The following is a 7,425-nucleotide window of genomic DNA, read 5'->3' as shown; positions in this document are numbered from 1 at the left end:
TTAACTACCAGTTAGAGTCATATGGCAGTTATTCCAGCACAAGGGAGAGACAGAGAAAACAATGTCAGAGATTATTTTGAAATTACATGCGAAGTCCTGAAACTCTGAAACTCTGAAGTTCCAGTTCCTCTCCTTTTCCAGTGCCCACTCACTCCAGTGTTTGTAAAGTGAAACTAATAGTAAGCGCACAGCTTCCTGTTGATAAGTTTTTCTTTTCACTTTTTTAACTTTCTGAATCACATACGCTCAATTCTGTCCATTTTTTTTGAGAAGCATGGTTATTCAACTTTCGTTTCTGTTACACAAAATATTATAGAGTATTTACATTTTGGCTTACCCTTAGAAATTTTAATTTCATTTAATGTTGCTACTTTATAATTTCTTTTGGAAATGTTTCATCCAATAAATATGATCTTTTTTGCCCTACAAACCGCTAAAAGACTATAGACATGTGGACTGAGAAAAGGTCAGTTTTTTTCTTTTTTTAAATTGAAGTAAGTATAGTTGATTGACAATGTGTTCGTTTCAGGTGTCCAGCAAAGTGATTCAGTTATACATATATATATTCTTTTAAAAATTCTTTTCCGTTGTGCTGCTACTGCTAAGTCGCTTCAGTCGTGTCCAACTCTGTGCGACCCCATAGATGGCAGCCCACCAGGCTTCCCAGTTCCTGGGATTCTCCAGGCAAGAACACTGGAGTGGGTTGCCATTTCCTTCTCCAATGCATGAAAGTGAAAAGTGAAAGTGAAGTCGCTCAGTCGTGTCTGACTCTAGCGACCCCATGGACTGCAGCCTACCAGGCTCCTCCGTCCATGGGATTTTCTAGGCAAAAGTACTGGAGTGGGGTGCCATTGCCTTCTCCGCTTTTCCATTGTAGGTTATCACAAAGTAGTAGGTTCTGTTGGTTATATTATATGCATAGTAGTTGAGTGTATGTTAACCCCAAACTGCTAATTTATCCCTCCATTCCCACCCCAAGAAAAGGTCAGTTTTGACTAAGATAGTACCATGTGTCAGAATAAGGGAGGGGCTGACAATGAGAAAGAGGCAAACAGCAAAGGAGGTATGACAACCAGAACATGGTGTTTAGAATAGGCAAGAGATACCCACACACTTGTGAAACCCCACACTAGTGTTTGGACTATCTACGGGAGTGCTATTATATGAGCGTGGCTAGCTACACGATAAAGTATACTGGCCTCATGTGCAATGTGAAATAACAGGAAAAAATGCTGACATTACGTTCCAGCATTGTGTTTTAAATATTGTTTTGCTCAAAGAGAAATGCAGTGTTCTTAATTTCAGACTTTGGTCATGATTTAGTATAAAGTTATAAAATAAAAATAAAATATGGTTGACTCAGGACACTTGTAGATTATCCTATTAAATTGCCTCAGTGGCAGGGCATTAAATAGTATATTATTCCTTTTAAGGTGCTCACATGCTTACTTGCTCAGTTGTGTCTGACTATTTGCAACCCTATGGACTGTAGCCCACCAGACTCTCTGTCCATGGGGTTTTCCAGGCAGACATACTGCAGTGGGTTGCCATTTCCTTTTCCAGGGGATCTTCTAGATCCAGGGATAGGATCCATGTTTCCTGCACTGCAGGTGGATTCTTTACCACTGAGCCACTGGGGAAGCCCGGTAGTAACTTGGAGCATACTAAATCGAATTCCAGCCATAAAGGGTCACAGAACTGGAATTGAATTGGAAGGGGTCTTAGGTGGTACCTGGTCCACAACCTTCACCCGAGGAACTCAGAAGTAGGTAAGTAAGTGTGGCCCCAAACCTACGAAACTGATTCGAGGGCTAAACATTTAACAGCAATTCTCGTTTTGAACTCTCAAGTTTTTCTTACAATGCCATTTGAGTTATGTAACAACTGTTACCTGTAAAAACCATTTTTTTCTTCCCTCTGGAGATTTAGGAATTCAGTTCTTGGCCAAGGTGTATTAGACCCTTCTTTTAAATTCTAAAGTTGACTCTCAAGGCCCTAGGTGTTAATCCCTCGTGCTCACACCTTGTCCTTTCCCACCGCCGAAGTTTGAGAACAGTAATGTTCTAGAAACTTGGGTTTGAGCCTGGATTTGATCCCTGGGTTGGGAAGAGCCCCCTGAGAAGGGAATGGCCCATTCCAGTATTCTTGCCCAGAGAATTCCAGGGACAGACGAGCCTGGCGCGTTGCAGAGTGGGACAGACTGAGCGACCAACACTTTCACTTTTCACAGTAAAATTAAGAGGCCCTGAAATTGGCTCCATCTCCTCTAAGCGCTTCTTATGCACCCTCCCCCAGCCTCTGGCTCTTCCTCGTCGTTCTCACACCCCAATCCTCCCAACAAGTCCGTTTGTCGTTATCCTAGGAAGAGTGTGAAGGTGGATGACACCTGCCTTTGCACGGACCCCTGGCTCTGGGAGATTTGTCCATCTCTTTATCTCACAGAAACAGCAAAGTCGTCTCCGGCAGCCTCTGCAGGCCCTTCCCGTTCCGCTCTGTGAGAGTCACGTGACCGCGAGAGCAGCGGCACAAAAAGCGGAAGTCGGCCTCAGGGCAGGACGCCGGCGTCCAGCCCTGTAATCGCAGCTGCGCGCGTGTGCCTTTTGACAGCGGTTGGCAAACCCCGTCAGATTGGAAGAACGGACCTGTGCCCAGAGGGAAGGCAAATTTTGTCTAACCTAAGAGATTGACTGAGACTGTCGATACTGAAACTCTTTCACTGGGGGAACTTGGTAAAAACAGGCGCGGACCTTACTGTGCCTCCACGACTCGCCTTCTTTCTCGTGTTTATTAGTTCTCTGGTAGTGCTGATATTCATCAGATTCTTTGTTGTTGTTTAGTGGCTAAGTTGAGTTCAACTCTTTGTGACCCCATGGAGTGAAGCCTGCCAGGTTCCTCTGTCCGTAAGATTGCCCAGGCAAGAATACTGGAGTGGGTGCCATTTCTTTCAGGGGATCTTCCCCACCCAGGGATGGAATTCTGCAGGCGTCTTAAATTGCAGGCGAATTCTTTTACCGCTGAGCCACCAGGGAAGCAAGTGCACGTAAATCACCCGTGGGTCTTGTTGAAATGCAGCTTCTGGCTCAGTATATTTGAGGTTAGGCCCCAGATTCTGTAGTTCTAACAAGTTCCCAGGTGTTGCTTATTTATTGGTGATCTACGCAGAGCACACTTTGAGGAGCAACACTCTAAGACACTGATTGGCAAACCCTGCCTTGGGACCACCTGGGGATAGTGAAAATTACCCTCTAGGGCCATCCCCGCATGTCTTGATTAGGTGAGTAGAGAGATGCAGTGATGCTAAGACACTAGGCATTTTTAAAAGCTTCCAAGTGATTCAGCCAAATCTGAGAACCACTGAGATAAGCCACCGATTCTAGGGCACCTCGTGTCTTTGGCTGCTCACCTTCTTGACCACTTGGGTTCTAAACCCTTTTTGGAGAGTGACCTACCTTCCCGCCTCCACCTGGAAACAGGTTTACTCCATTTGAAAGTAGATTAGAGGTATGGTTCTCCTACCACTTAAATTCCACTCCTGGGCATATACCCAGACAAAACTATAATTAGAAAATATACCTCATGTATCTCAATGTTCATAGCAACACTATTTACAGTAGCCAACACATGGAAGCAACCTAAGTGTCCATCAACAGAGGATTGGATAAACAAGATGTGGTACATATATACCATGAAATATTAGTCATAAAAAGAATGAAAATTTGCAGCAACATGGATGAACCTAGAGATGATCGTACTAAGTCAGGCAGAGAAAGGCAAATACCATAGGATATCCCTTATATGTGGAATCTAAAATACAAATACAGGTGCCTGAGAGCTGATTGGTTAAAATGCCAGAGTAGAAGGGCGCATGCTCATCTCTTCCTGAGAAAGCACCCAAATCGCAACTAGCTGTTGAACAACTATGGACAGGAGGATGCTGGGATGCCTCCCGTCCAGAGACAAAGGAGAAGCTGCAACAAGATGGTAGGAGGGGCACAATCATAATAAGGTTAAATCCCATACCCGACAAGTGGGTGGTCCACAAACTAAAGAACAATAATATTAAAGAAGTTCTTCCACTGTTGTGAAGGTTCTGAGACCCACGTCAGGTTTTCCAGCCTGGGGATACAGGCAAAGGGACTAGGAGCCCCCAGGAAATCTGATGTTGAAGGCCAGTGGGGTTGGATTACAGGACCGGGGGAAATGAGCCTCCACTCTTAGAGGGTACACACAAAGTCTTGGGCTCCTGGGACCCAGGGGGAAGGAGACTGAACCCAACATACCTGCTAGTGTTGGAGAGTCTCCCGAAGAGGCGTGGGCTGGCAGTGCTTTGCCACACGGATGTAGGTACTAGCAGCTGCGGTCCTGGGAGTTGCCCACTGGTGGGACCCCTACGGGAGGATGCCATTAGCCCTACCATAGAGCCTGTAGACTCCAGGGCAGGGTCACCTCAGGTCAAACCACCAAGATAGGATGCAAAGGAATTTATTTACAAAGCAGAAATAGGCCCACAGAGGAAGAGAACAGACTTGTGGTTTCGAAGGGGAAGGGGTGGTGGGGAAGGGTTGGATTGGGAGTTTGGGGTTAACAGATGCAAACTATTATATGTGTGCTGTGCTAAGTCACTCAGTCATGTCTGACTTTTTGCAGCCCTGTGGACTGTAGCTGCCAGGCTTCTCTGGCCATGGGATTCTCTAGGCAAGAGTACTGGAGTGGGTTGCCACACCCTCATCCAGGGGATCTTCTAAACCCAGGTAACAAACTCATGTCTCTTATGTCTCCTGCATTGGCAAGAAGGTTCTTTACCACTAGCACCATCTGCTGCTGCTGCTGCTAAGTCACTTCAGACGTGTCCGTCTCTGTGCAACCCCATAGACGGCAGCCCATCAGGCTCTCCAGTCCCGGGGATTCTCCAGGCAAGAACACTGGAGTGGGTCTAGCACCATCTGAGAAGCCCTCAACTATTTTATATAGAAAATGCATCAACAACAAGGTCCTACTGTATAGCACAGGAAACTGTGTGCAGTATCCTGTGATAAATTTTAATAGAAAAGGATATGAAAAAGGATGTGTATATATATATCATATAGCTGAGTCACTTTGCTGTACAGCAGACATTAACACAGCATTGTAAATCAAAAGTGAAAGTCGGTCAGTCGTGTCCAACTCTTTGCAACCCCATGAACTGTAGTCCACCTGACTCCTCTGTCTCTGGTGTTCTCCAGACAAGAATAGTGGAGTGGGTTGCCGTTCTCTTCTCCACGGGATCTTCCCGACCCAGGGATTGAACACAGGTCTCCCACGTTGCAGGCGGATTCTTTACCATCTGAGCCACCAGGTAGAGCGGAAATTAACACAGCATTGTAAATCAGCTGTACTTCAATAAAATTTTAAAAACCTTATGTATTTTCTAGGGAAAAAATGACCTCTTACATGCTTTAGCACAATGATCAAAGTCAAAAACTTACTCTGGTACAATACTGTCACCTAACCTACAGCCTGTATGCAAATTTCATCAATTATTGCATTAACATTTTTTATAGATACAGATTTTCTCCAGTTCATAATCTGTCTAGAAGTACTGTTAGTTTGTTCCTCAAGATTCAGTTTGATTTTAATTCCTTTGCTCTTTTAAAGCCAGAGCAAGATGGCTGTCATCACTTCCCAAAGTGACAAAAGACAAAGTTAATAGGGTTTTTGCCTTTTAAAATATAGCTTTATCTGTGTTATTTTGCCCACTTGCTATCAAGGCCTTCACAGATTAAAGAGGGCATAAATTTTCTTTCACTTCTGTTCCAGCCTACATTTCCTCCTGTAATGACTGTGTTTGCACACAGGACTCTTCAGTTGGTGCCAAAATAGGTGGGTCTCACCTGTTTGCTTCTCAAATGAGCACATCCACTGGATGCCTAAAGATGATCCGTAAATGGAGATATTGATAAACTGTACCTCATCAAAATAAAAAAACTCTGGCCCTGTGAAAGATCCTGTTAAAAGGATTTTAAAAAGCTACTGACTGGGAGAAATATGCTTACAAATCACTCATGACTGACTGAATAATGGCTACTTAAAAATATCAAGTCCTGATGCCTGGAACTTGTAAATGTTATTTTATTTGGGTCATTGTTGATGTAATTAAACTAAGGCTTTTGAGATAAGGAGATTATTTAGGTTATCCAGGTGGGCCCTAAATGCTAACACAATTTTCCTTGTAAGAAAAAGGCTGAGGGAAATTTGACAAATACATACAGAGAAGAGACGCCAGCATGAAGACAGAGGCAGAGACTGCAGTGATGCAGTCACCAGGGAGACACAGAGAGGAGAGCAGGTGAGGACAGAGCAAAGAGAGCAGGGGCCACAAGCGCGGGCATGCCCACAGCCACGAGGAGCTGGAGGAGGCAGAAGATGGCCTTTCTCCAAAGGGTGAGCAGGCCTGCTGACAGCTTCCCTTTGAGCTTCATGTCTCCAGAACTGCCAGGGAGTACATTTCCATTGACACACTGTTGGTGGTGATTTGCTCCAGCAGCCTTGGGAAGCTAATACAACATCTATCCGACAAAGGGCTACTGTTTTATTTTTTAATTTTAAAATTTTCATTGGCTTGTAGTTGATTAACAATGCTATGTTTCAGGTGCGTAACAAAGTGAATCAGTTATACGTATATCCCCTCTTTTTCACATTCTTTTCCCATATAGGTTACTGCAGAATATTGAGTAGAGTTCCTGTGCTGTACAGTAGAAGGACTAGTATTCTAAACAATGAAAGAGCATCACAAACTCAACAGTAAAATGCAGTCTGATTAGAATGAACAAAAACATATACAGACATTTTACTGACAAGGATAAACAGGTGGCAGAGAAGCACAGAAAAGGGTGTTTAACAAGACTATCCATCAAGGAAATGCATATTGAAACAAAAAATGGTACAAATGTATTTACAAAATAGTTACAGATATAGGAAACAAATTTATGGTTATTGGGAGGAAAGGGGGAGGGATGAATTGGGAGTTTGGGATTGGCATAAACACACTAGTATATGTAGTAGTACATGTACTACATGTACTATTGATACAGGTAACAACTTGGAGGAATCGCCAAGAAAGTATGTTGAGTGAAAAAAGTTAATCCCAAAAGGTTACCTCGGGTATGATCTTAACTTTCAGTTCAGTTCAGTTGTTCAGTCGTGTCCAACTCTTTGCGACCCCATGAGTCGCAGCACGCCAGGCCTCCCTGTCCATCACCATCTCCTGGAGTTCACTCAAACGCGTGTCCATCGAGTTGGTGATGCCATCCAGCCATCTCATCCTCTGTCGTCCCCTTCTCCTCCTGCCCCCAATCCCTCCCAGCATCAGAGTCTTTTCCAATGAGTCAACTCTTCGCATGAGGTGGCCAAAGTACTGGAGTTTCAGCTTTAGCATCATTCTTAACC

The sequence above is a fragment of the Bison bison genome, unplaced genomic scaffold, assembly GCF_000754665.1.
Source record: "Bison bison bison isolate TAMUID 2011002044 unplaced genomic scaffold, Bison_UMD1.0 scf7180017864374, whole genome shotgun sequence".
NCBI lineage: Eukaryota > Metazoa > Chordata > Mammalia > Artiodactyla > Bovidae > Bison > Bison bison.
Note: the sequence above shows the minus strand (reverse complement) of the source record.